This window comes from Brienomyrus brachyistius, chromosome 5 (assembly GCF_023856365.1).
Source record: "Brienomyrus brachyistius isolate T26 chromosome 5, BBRACH_0.4, whole genome shotgun sequence".
NCBI classification, from domain to species: Eukaryota; Metazoa; Chordata; class Actinopteri; order Osteoglossiformes; family Mormyridae; genus Brienomyrus; species Brienomyrus brachyistius.
Window position 1 is genome coordinate 5,055,514 of NC_064537.1, and position 13,447 is coordinate 5,068,960.

Below are 13,447 nucleotides of genomic sequence, written 5' to 3' on the forward strand. Positions count from 1 at the left end.
CCCTACAGGAAAACATTGAAGTATAAATTGTAATTGTATTTAATTCCCAATATCTGCCGTTTGAATTGCAGCAGCTTGTAAAGAAATAAAATGTAAAACCTAATTTAGAATGAGAAACCTGTGGTCTGTAAGATAAGGAAACCCCCCTCCCATTATCTTTCCCCTCATCTTTCATTTTAGTTACCTACACCCCCGCCCCCCCAGACATCTGCCTCTGTCATCGTGAATCATTAAAATGTATATATAATTTTCTCCCCGTCGGTGTTGCCATCTCTTCCACTCTCTTTCTGTTCCTTCTCCCTCCGTCTAAACGATTAGCCCCATCTGAAGAAGTACATCTGGCTTTTGATATTTCCATAGCAGTTGCGGGGGTGTCCCGATCATATCTGTCCCCTAAGCGTGTTTGTCAAACACGCTGCAGTTTTAATAAAACAGGCTTAGGCTGATCTCATATAAATGACCCAGACTGAGTGTGTATGAATTGGCCACAGTATCTACACTACCCCCCACCCCCCACCCCCAGTGCAACTGTCTTCTCCAGACCTTCATTAAATGGTGCTAAACTCTTCAACTTACCCCTGCAGATGGAAACAGCACCAGACTAAGTCCCCCCCCCCCCCCCCCCCCCCCATACACACATCATACAGACAGACACATAATCCCACCTTTCCTTGGCTGGACCTGAATGTGTAAAAATTGCTTTTATTGTTCTTCAATTTCAAAAGAGAAACCGTGTCATTAACATGAAAACTGTGAGTGTTTCGGACGCAAAAACATATTTTTTGACAGGTACAATAATATTCAGATCTATCTTTTTAAATATTGATATATAATATATATATTTTTGCCTGTTTGGTTGATTGATTGATTGATTGATTGATTGATTGATTAATTGATTGATTTGTATGTGGAAATATATACGTTATTGAATGTGGTAATATCTGTCCCTCTTTCTACACACATACCCACACACACACACACACACACACACATGCACAGACACACACAGATACGCATACACACACACACACACACACACACACATGCACAGACACACACAGATACGCATACACACACACACATGCACAGACACACACACATGCACAGACACACACATGCACAGACACACACAGATACGCCTACACACACATGCACAGACACACACACACACACACACATGCACACACACACATATGCACAGACACACACAGATACACATATACACACACACACACATGCACAAACACACACACATGCACAGACACACACACACACACATGCACAGACACACACACACACATATGCACAGACACACACATATACACACACACACACACGCATATTTGCGGCATATTTTTAAGAAACAGGCTTTGATTATTATCAGTGTTTTCGAAAAGATGTGCTGTTGATTGTTGGGGGGGTGGGTGAGTGGCGGGGGGCTTTAGAAGCATCAAACACACCACTGGAGGAGCCCAGAGGTCTGTGGTTTTTTGCAACATTGGTGAGATATTTTCATCTCCCTTGCCACAGACATCTTCATCCTCCCAGTACTAAAGGGTTCTTGGTGGAATGAACCTTCATCTGGATGTCCCCAAAAATGTCTTGACCGGGGAGCCCAGCGGGACCTCTGTGATGTGGCGGGATGGGCCTCCTGCTGGGCCACGCTGTCATTCCACCCGTCCGGGGTTCCTTGTACTTTAATGGAATGTAAACATCGCGGGACAAGCAGAGGATGCAGAAGGGCAGTGGGACCTTGGGGAGGGAAAAACTCTGGAGAGCCTGGGGGGGGGGTGTCAGGTCCTTTGGACTAAATAATCATGTTTTAACAACATCTGACTCGGTTTCAGGCTGCAGTGGAATCCGGGCCTGGTGTGATGTAAACAAGTGCAAGCCTGTGCTCAGCCGCTGCATTTCCCGCCTCCCTCTGAAGCACACGCCCCCTTTCTCTCCTTTACTTCCTCCTCTCTCTCCTTCCCTCTCCCATCTCCTGTCAGCTCGCCTTTAATGTGTATTTGCCTTTCCTGCCGCTGTTTGTGTTTCTCACGCAGCGTCAGTCCACTCGCCAGCAATCCCCCCCCCCCCCCCCCCCCACTAAGCATGACCCACTGTCACCAGCGTCCTCATAAACCACTGCAACTGGTTTACAACTGGGAATGATTTACTTTATTGGGAATCTCTGTGTTGTACCAGGGGACAGCTAGACCCCTCTGGGAATATCTTCAATACTCTGCTCTCCACAGATGATAACTGTGGCGATACACAGGCGATAGTTACTGTCTGCAGATTTCCCCAAGTGACAGTTCCGGTCTGTAAGGGAAAGTTAATGGTCACAGGGGGTGACAACTGTGCATTGGGGACAGCCTTGCTATTGTACTTTGAATGTCATCACGATCAGGAATAAGTGGTGATTAGGATTAATGAATGAAAGTTACATTTATACATTTATTTATAAGCACCAGTACGTTCACCATGCAGTAGCTAAGATGGTGAAGAGACAAGAGGGAATTCACCAGTATGATATGGGGATGATCAGGAGGCCAGATTTGATAGGGCCACAGTGGGTCATTTTAGCCCGCACATTGGGGCTCCACACTTAATCTTTTGCCTCCCCTCTAGGCCACACCAGCACCTCGTCCAGCAGCAGCCCAGCTTTCCCAGCTGGTCTCTGGCCACACCCAAACCTGCTTAGCTTCAGATGGATTATCTAGTCTGGCTTGCAGGTAATACAGCCGCTGACACAGATGAAGAGGTACACGTTTGGTGTATGAGCTCTTCACGCTCTTTCCACCATAGATTAAGGGGTGTGGGATATTGTGGGATGTGAGGGGCGCTGCCCACCAGGACTGACTACCGTCAGCGTGCTGTACAGTGCATTTAATATTTATGGGAGTGTCTGAGGGGAGAGACAGGACAGGGGTGGGAGTGAGAGGAGGGTGAATAGGGCAGCGGAAAGGATCGGTGGGAATCGCCCCCCCCCCCACCCCAACCCAAGGGACAGCCTGGGAACGCAGCATGTGGATGTGTTTCAGTGTGGGGGGCGAGTTAACAGATACGTGCTGTCCCCCCACCCCCCACCATGCTTTTCGTCTCTCCTACTTGTCCCCCTAACTGATTGACTGACCCTCCATGTTCTGCCCACAGGAAATGGAGGTCGTGTAGCCTGCGTTTCTCCTTGAGGAAAACGCCCTCATTGGCTCTCATCTCAGAACACAGACAGCTGTCGTGAATGGAATTCGGTCCCTTTCCACAAAGAAGATTTCCCTCTTGTATTTTGGCCTGGTTAGTTCGGGCAGTAGACCATGAGGCTCTCTATCTTGGGGGCGTGGGTTCCATCCCCATGGTGGGTGGCGGGTTTTGGGTGGCAGTGTGCGACTCAGCATGTTACGCTGTATTTGTGACCGGATGGCTGCTGGTTCCAAACTCAGGGCTGGCCAGTTGACAACATCATTGGGCCCTTAAATGAGGCCCCTAACCCCAGTTACTCCAAACACCGGATTCATTTCCTCAATCAAAAATTTAATTTGCTTTGGGGAGCAGCGTCGGATAAATTAAACATGAACGGTGAGCCTGCATTCGCCCGGGAGGACAAGGTGACCAGGCCACTCCCAGCGTCATCTGCGTTACAACCAGTAGGATCCAGAGCGGAACAATGGGGACTTATGGATCATTTAGGAAGAATGAAAAAGAGGGAAACCGGTCCCAAAGCATAAATCACGGTCTTCCATGACAAGAGCTATTTCTGTCAGCTTATTATTAAAGTTTATTTTTAGCTTCATTGTTTCCCTGTATCACCAAGCCTGTGAGAAACTTTATTTTACGTCTGACAAAGTGCCTCTAATTCTGCTGCAATCCTCTTAATCCACCTAATGGGTCTTCATGCCTAAGTAACGCATTAAAAATCACCTGTGTGCTGTGGAAGTGCACTTATATTAAACTTAAATGCATCTGGTTTAGTAAACGAGAAGTCGGTTTGTGGCCAGTGTTCCTCCAGCTTTTTTCTGTTATTCCGGATGTACTGGTGATGTTTTTCTTCAGAATAAAAACTTCTGTTCTCATGTGTGCCTTTGATTAATATTGTAATTGTATTGTAATATCGTTAATATTTGATTGATATTGTAATTGTTAGGTCATTGTGAAGATGCTGCTTAGGGGTTGTACAGCAAATATGTGCATTTTAAATATTCAAGAAGAGTAACTGTGACATTCTGTCGATACACAGGCTCATATGGACTGACAGCCTGCTGCAGCATTTAACGCATTCTGCAGACAACAGCTCTGTTTGTTTTCACAGCTGACGGGTCAGGGAGAGTGACGGTGTGTTTGTGTGTGTGTGTGTGTGTGTGTGTGTGTGTGTCACACCAGCTCAGCACAGCTTCCCCACAGTTCCCACAGCCCATTCTGGAGGCCTTCAACCACCAGGGTCCGTGGGAACCACAGAGGCAGCAGGACCAGCAGGTATGGAAGCTGCTTGTGAAAAAAGAGAGTGTGTGTGTGAAAGAATGAGAGAGAGAGAGAGAGAGAGAGAGAGAGAGAGAGAGAAGTTCTGGTGGACAGGTGTTTTTGGATTTATATGGAAAAAAAAATGCTTGGAGAGTAAATGTTTGCATCCTCAGCAAAATGTCTACGGCACATAATCAATTCACATTGGACAGGGAGCTCAGCGCTAACCATGCTAACCATCTGCATTTTTATTGTCTATTTTGTACATATCGTTGAATATTATACGTCTTGTCTTGTGTTCCTGTTTGTGCTGCTGAGGGCTCTGCAGTGTATGATGACAAGAAAAAGCTCAATCTTCACTGGAGTCTTACACGCAGTGCAGTTCGTCCACTGGGCGAATAAAATAGTATAATAATTCCGCCAGTGTTTTCAAAACCTATTCGACTGTCTGTTAAGATGTCTAACGTCCACATTTTATAATTGCACTATCCATTCTTGAGTTAACTATGTGTGTAATTTACAAGGCTCAAAGAAGACAAAAGGCAGTCACTACCCAGAATTATTAATGTATTTGAAAGGGATGTAATGTACGAAAGTAACGATGATTAATCGGCTTAATGCAACGGCAGCTCATTTCGAAGCGAGTTTGACAAAAGAGAGAAACAAAGGTGGCTGCCGGTGGCACGAGAGACGCGTGACAAGCTAGTGAACCAACAAGCTCGGCACGTTCTTCCGAAAAAAAAAATGAGTTCCCGCCTCGGATCCGAACCCCACCCGGCATGCAGGGCGAACCGAACCACGCACCGCCTCAAAATCCGCCACGGGCGTGGCCCTCCTCGGGAACAGTAGCGCGACGGGTTTTTTTAGAAAAAACGGGTTTTACAGAAATGGCGATGGCATGTCACTGACCTGGGCTCAACCCGGCGTGGTCACATCAGTCACAGGGTTAGTCAGCTGGGCTGCCGAGCCCAGCCCACAAGTTACAGGGCCAATCAACTCTTGGCGTAACTCTCGGTGGTGACATCATGAGCTCTGCTGTCCTCCCTACCTCAAAACGCCCTGACCTCCTTTAACAACTAAGAGGCAGTCGGTGAATAAAACTATAAACATATGTTCATTTCTACACTCGGACTCAGACTAGCAAGTCACTATTACCCACAATTCACTGCTCAGATAGAGGTGGGGTGGGGGGGGGGGGGGGCTGGCCAACAGGGTTGCCTGCAAACCAGCAGAGGACCTCCAAGGGCCACTCGGTCTGGGGTGTAATCTGTGTAACGTGCCAGACTGCCCCGAGATGTGGGGTAAGCCAGAGATTAAGGGGATAGGAAAAATCAGGAAGGCAAGAGCAGCGGATAAAGTGGGGGGGGGGGGGGGGGGGTACGTCCTGTCGTTGCATTTTCACAGACCTTTCACTCATATGTGTGTCCTTCCCCATAACTGGACCTCTGCATGAGGTCAGGAAGACGAGGTGGACTAGACCAGAGTGGTTGAAGAATCTGATGTGCAGGGAGGGGACATATCGTGACGGGGGGCTGGAATGCTCTTCCCATTTTCAAAGTTCTTTTCCGAAGAATTTCTGCTTTTCTGACGTTTTATCCCTTTTAAGCATCTTTGGCAACCATGTCCGTCATGCCAATAAAACTCATTTAAATTCAGCTGAGCAGAATTCACTGGGGAGGAGAATCAACAAGACCAGCTTATATTCCAGACAAAAACCGTAAACTTTGCATATAATCAAATAGCCGCAACTGCGTCCTGTTTCCGCCGGCATTCGATTGGTGTTTTATGTTTGCATTCTGCTCATTTTTGCCTCGCAGATTCTCCTGATCCCGGTCATCTCCCTCCCCGATGTGTTTTATCTCAAACTGCTGGCCTTTTTTCCGTTTTGTTACATGAAGTTTTGTAAGGTTACCGTTGCAGTGCTGACCAGCCCTGTCACTGTAGGCAATGCTGAATCATCACTGAGTCCCTATTGCACCCCCCCCCCCACGACACCCCACCCCACCCCACTAATATTCACTCAGTGCTCATAACAATATAAATACAAAGGTCAACAAACATACCTTTTATTTCTTTAAAAGATGCTTTTATCCAAAGCTACATACATTTTTTGGGGAAAACCGGGTCAGCCGGTTCCTGGTCCAATTTGGGGTTACGCGTCTTGTCGTTTAATCGTTCTCCTGAGCCAGGGATTTGAACCTACGACTTTCTGTTCACAGACACAGCATCCGACCCGTCGACTGAAATCCGAGGGGAGATAGAGTGATGTCACTGTTGGGCCCCCCGACAAGGCCCCTAACCCAAATTGCTCCAAAGTCTGGCTGACCCAAGATTCGTAATTCTCAATGAAAGTTTAGATCAAGGCATCTGGTAAACAAATAAATGCAAATAAGAGGATCGGTCCATTTCTGCTGCCCTAACAGTCCTGTTATAGAACAAACAAACTGTGTGGCCCTTTTCGAAACCAACCTGTCCCCCCCAATTGCACTCGTCCTCCATTTGTCTGCCCCCCACTGCCCACACACACCCAGCCTTGGCTTTAAAACAATTTATATATTTCAAAAACAATTTATATGCTGACAGAATGGTCATGAAAGACTTTATCCAGAGGTAAACCTCTTATCTCCTCTCTTTCTCCATTTAAAAGATTTAAATCAGCACCCTTATCGGGATGTTACATTCTACAAATGTAAGGCCTTTATCCAAAAACCCGAGGAGGTTTCATTTTACCCTCAGATCTTCTGTTAGCTTCTGCTCCGCATGCTGGCCTGGCCTGAGCGCTGGGGGAGGTTGAGATAAGACAAGAATCCTCACTAGATTAGCTATCTGCGGATTCTCCTGTGCGGGCAGTCTCTGGGTGTCATATCACAATGATAACGGCAGGTTGATAACGGCAGGTAGCGATAGCAAGGCTGATCTTCCATTTTAAGGCAAAGAACTCCATCAACTAGGAAACATGTTTTTGGTTATGCAAAAAAAAAAACTCTTATTTTGACGTTGTAGGGACAATTTTTTTTTTTGGTCTACACAAGGGGAACCTCAATTCCCCTCAGTGACTGGGCTGATACCTGGCAGAGGAAATTTAACATAGATAAATGTAAGGTAATCCATGCAGGGAGCGGAAATATAAAGTACAGATATTTTATGGGTTCCACTGAAATAAAGGTAGCTGATTATGAGAAAGATCTCGGTGTGTATGTTGATGCTTCCATGTCCCACTCTCTTCAGTGTGTGAGGATGTTGGGTTACATCTCTAGGTATGTGGAGTTTAAGACAAGGGAAGTGATGCTACGATTGTATAATTCCTTGGTAAGACCCCACCTAGAATATTGTGTGCAGGTTTGGTCACCATACCTTAAGAAGGACATTACTGCCTTGGAAAAGGTGCAATGTAGGGCTACAAGAATGATTCCTGGTCTTAGAGGAATGTCTTATGAGGAGAGGTTAGCTGAGCTGAATCTGTTTCGCCTCAAACAAAGGAGACTAAAGGGGGACATGATCCTGGTATATAAGATTCTAACAGGTCTGGATGCTGTTCAACCAAATAGCTGTTTCAATATTAGTTTAAATACTAGAACTCGTGGCCATAAGTGGAAATTAGCTGGAGAACATTTTAAAATGAATTTGAGGAAGCACTTCTTTACACAGCGTGTAGTTAGAGTATGGAATAGTCTTTCTGCTAGTGTAGTGCAAGCTAAAACCCTGGGTTCCTTTAAATCAGAGCTAGATATGATTTTAATAACTCTGAGCTATTAGTTAAATTCTCCCCAGATGAGCTTGATGGGCCAAATGGCCTCCTCTCGTTTGAAAATTTCTTATGTTCTTATGTAATTTTATTAAAATCTGTGACTGCAATCAAAAAATTAAGAATGCTTCGTTAATTATGGTTAAGGTTGGGGCTGGGCAGGGGTTAAGGTCATCATGTTGGGATTAGGGTTATAGCTGAAATGAGTCCCCACAAAGTTTGGTATGTCAACCTTAACCGCCATGCGGTCGTCACTCAATCAAGGTCACTGCCCAAAGCTTGGGGTTTTTATTCCCTCCCCCCCCCCCCCAAATTCTTTTGTTTATTTATGCTGTTGTTTCCTTTTATTATTGCGTTTGAGGCGCCATCATCGGTCGCCATGGTGGTGCATTCTGGGCCGTGGCATGCGGTGATCCCCATAGCTTAGCCAGTGTGCCCCCCCCCCCATATATTTACCCCATAATTATGGCCTTGAGAATTCCCACAGAGGTCAGTGGTGAGCCAGTCATCCAGCTCGGGTCCGCTGACCTGGCAACCCTCTGCCTCCGCAGCTCTCGGTACCCCAAGCCTGACGTGACGTCACCGTTGGGCAAGGCCTAGAAAAACAAACAAACTCAGTTCAGCCTTCGGTTCAGATGCACGTCTAGGTACCGTGGCTTTCTGGTTCTAAGGTTCAGCGAGTCCCAGGACAAATAACAAGTCCTGAAGGATGGAATTACTCAACATGTCCACTATTCACACGGCAGCTACACTGTCCTACCCAGTGTCAGGCACCAGAGCGGCAAAGTCTCACGGGAAACATGGAACCGTTCTTGTTATGTTTAATAGGCGCCATATAAAAATTTATTTGAATATAGCTTGCATAGATCTGACATATGCATCCCACTTCCAAATCCAAAAACCAGACTTACTTCAGTTAGTCCAACTGGAAATGAGGCCCAGAAGCATTCAGTACTGGGATAAGTGGGGGTGGACCGCAGGGACACAGCAGGATACGCACACACACACACACACACACACAGATACATACCTATCTATAGATATAATGGCCACCAAGGCCTGTTGAATGTTCTTTTACAGGTTTGCCAGATTGCCTGGTCTGATCCAGGTGGTGTTTAGGGCTCCATCAGTCCCTCTCCCACCACCAGCGCAGAAAATCTGGCCTCTCTATAGCTAGATCCCCTGGAGCACTCGCTCATGTTGAGTAAGAGGTCTGACAGTTCCAGACTCCAGTGGAGTGGGAACTGGGAGAGCTATGATGTAACTACGAACGCATTTTAACATGGTGTGGCTTGGCTCACACACGAGGTCTGGATGTGTGCTAGCAACAATCGTCTAGGACTTTCAGGTTAGGGCTGCTCTTCTAAAGCATCCAGTTTGGAGACTTTATATTTCAGAGCCAATTCACACAAACTTTATAGATCTCAATCAGGAAATTCCAGACCTTCAGAAAGAAATTCAAGCAAAGCAGATAATGATGATGAATTCATGACATCCATGTGTTAAAATATTGCTATCGAATAATTTCATGAACATGGGAATATGTGTAATGATACGTAAAATAAAAAACATTTCACTGTTATTTAAAAGAGATTTATGTGGACTTCACAATAAGAAAGTTCTAGAATCATAGTGCTGCTTAAACTAATTCCAAAGGAGAAGCAAAACATGCTCAGAATATAAAATAAACTCAAACAGTGTCTCTCAACCCATGTTTGGTAGGGATCGTACTGGAAAGCTTGTAGGTCACAGAGGCTCCCTCGTGCCATGGGAGAATTCAAGCACACCGCAATCTCTCTGAATCTGACTTTAAAAACGGCGACTCCTTTCTACTAAAAGTGCTGCTTCGAGAGGTTCAACAGAAACTCCTCCTCACCGGGCTGCGCCCACTTGCAAACATCTGAGGCTCGATTGCCCTGTGTAAGGTAGGGCGACCCGCTAATCCATGTCAGGGAGGACACTCTGAGCTGGGACAGGGGTCTGCAAACTACCATTTCAATTAAAAGGACCTGGATTTCATTTAAGGGACGGCAGGGTGGTGCTGATTAGCGGTTGCTGCCTTGCATTTCTGGATCTAGCGTTCAAATCTCTGCCATGTGTGGAGGTTACATGTTCTCCCCGTGGGGTTTCCTACGGGTGCTCTCCTTCACGGTCCAAAAACATGCCGTGGTTAATTGGAGATACCAAATTACCCATTGGAGTGTGAGGGAGCCCTGTAATGGGTTGGTGCCCCATCCTAGGTTGCTCCTCACCTTGTGTCCATAGGCTCCAGACCCACACATGACCTGGAATAGCAGAAGCAGTTACAGAAAATGGATGGATGGACCTCGCTTAAGCGCTGGCTGTGTACTGATTGGACAGTCTCCCGTAATCGTGCATGTGCCGCTAATGTTAGCGTCAAGCTGTAGGATGACAAACCGGTCAAAGCACAAGAAGGAACAGAGCACAGTCACTTTTGAGTTTTCAAGTAGTTTGTAAAACCTGAAGTGGCTTAATGCGCCCTTCCTGACATGGATTATCTGGTCGGCCTACTGTAAGCTTCCCTTTGCTCTCATAACTATGCCACTCAAAGTTAGGAACTGGGTCCTTTTTCAAGCCTGACCCTACAGACAGTCACATTTTTTAGTTCTGGAATTTTCTGCTCTGCAATGTGTTACGTTCAGCATCATTTTCCGCAACTAGGAGAGTTAAGCAGTTGGCGTGTCTTTGAAATGTTACCTGATTTCCCAGGTAAAGAAAAGACAGAACGTTTTGTCTTACATTATCAGCTCAGTAAAAACTCTCCTACAAGGTTACAAGGAAATGTGCCGTAGAAGACAAGGGAGCAAGTGTCCGAGCCGGAGTGTCAGTGTTTTTGGGGCTTTTCCTGCACAGGAGATGATGAGCAACGCAGACCCACACAAGTCTGGGTCTTTCAGTGCTGGGAAAAAGCTAAAAAAAATTTGCCTGAAAAAATGCATATGAAATTTTTTATCATTATGGATTGGTCCAGTGACATCATTGCAACAGAATGGAAAATTCACATCTAAACACACACGCACGCGTGCGCACGCACACACATGCTTTACAAAACCCCGGTGACTATCAGCGCTGCTGCCATATGGTAAATCATACTCCCGGGAAGAAGAGGAAGTTGTAGATTTGGCAGGCCCGCAGAGCAGAATTTGCGTTATGGGGTAATTCTCACACACACTCTCCGTTCCCATGTGACACCCAGCGGGGGGCGGGGCTTTGGAAGACCCGGGAGAGGCAGAGGAGGAGACCCCCGGGGTCGTGGGATTTAGATTTACGATGCAAGCGGAGCGATAAACAGCTGAGGGGATCAGCGCGCACTAGTGTTTACTGGACGGGAAGCCACCCGAGTCTGATTAAGGACGGACTGAGACGGAGTGTGAAAGGGACCGGCGGTGAAGCCGCACTGACGATTCGCTACCTTCTGATGGGCCAAAGATTCCTTCCATACTGTTCCAGTATAATCCGACTACTTTACACAAGATAAATACTCAACAAGAGTAATGAAACTGAAGAACAGCTAAACGTTAATGTTTGGGAAGGGAACGCTCTCCTTGCTTGTCATGGGTTATTTTAAAATAACAAACTTTTACAATGTCCTTTGCCATTTACTTCTAAGGACATCAGGTGTTTTGTGAAAATTTAGTAGGTCCTTGATGGCTGAAGAACATTAGTCAGTTGTCTCCCCCTGCTGGGCAGGGTTTCCAATTACTTCCTCGGTCCCTCGTACTGGCCTGTAAGCACAATGTACGTTGCTTTACCCTTTAATTAAACCGGGTAATGGGATACCTGCAGGAATGAGACCTTTCTAGGACCGGCAGTGTGTGGATAATAACTCAGGACTAACATGACAGGTAAACATACTCTAACCACTGTGGTCTCTCTTTCGTGCTGGAGATCAGTAATTCAAATTTAGTGGTCGACACTGCTTGCATTGTGTGTACTGGCTCACCTAGCCGCACCTGTGGTGGCAAGTGAATGCCTCTTGCTAGCTGTGGAAACAGATAGTAATTTGCTGCCCCCTGTTGGCCGTGCCTGTTTCCTGCATCCATCAACATTCTTTTCTTTTTGTCATCAACCAGGAAAGTGTGTGGGCCATCAGGAGCCAGCATCCTGAGTTCCCGATTCAGTTACAGTGTTTACAGTACCTGGAGATCACCTCTTTGGACATAAGAGTCTGCATTGCATATGTGAGAAAATCATTCTAAGCATGAAAAAAATAAAATTCAAAAATTCAAGAAAAACGAACCGAACCACACTCAAGGACAAAATAACAGTTACAGAACTTCTTGAGCCACGCAAGAAAAATGGTAGCATTCAGTCGGCAATGGCTTGTTTTGTGAATGTGTTAATTCTGAGGCTGTTTGTTTGCCGGGTCGTTGTCTGACACGGAATGCGGACAATGTGAAAGGAACACAGAAAACCAAGACGATACCTGGATGGGAGATGGAAGGCAGGAGACGAGACAGTGGAGAACCTGTCGCCTCGGACAAACGGGGAACAGATGTGCAACATGAGGCTCAACCAGCAAAGGATTCAACCTTATGTGCTGGACCTTGTCACTGCTGATGACGAACCAGGACGTAGCAGTGAAATATCTGGGAAACAAATCAATATGTCAGAATGCTGCCACCAGTGAAATACTGCAGAATATTAATATACAACGGGAGCAACGTTTCTGGAAGGCGAGCCGAGTTTATTTTCAGTAAGTTTGTGGCACCAAAACACAGCGTGACAGTGATTGTGCTCCATAGCCCGGTGCTTTCATGCTTGTGTTGAGCAGTTATAATGTGCAGTGCATGTGGGAGATTCAGTTTGCAGTTTCACCCCTTTGCAGTGATCCTACAGGCCTGCGGCCAGTGCTGCAGAGGTTGGTGTCATCCCAGTAGAAGCTGTGGGCTGCTACACTGGACGCCAAGCAGGGCTGCTGAAGGTCTACATGCCTACAGGTAGGGGGCGCTGTTGCGCTTGTGCTGGTATATATGCATATGGGAGCCTAGGATTAGAGCCTCACTACAGAGGCTGCTCTTTACTGTATAATCACCATATAATCATTTGTGGGCTGGGCTCCACTACATGATCATTACATAATCATCAGCATGTCATTGTTATACAATCACCTCAAGACGCTGTACCCTATGCAGTCATTATGGGCAGACCTATGATTCACAATCAATATATAATTATCACGGCCTGCACCGTACCATATAATCAGTATATAACCATCACGGTCTGCTGCACTCCATATAA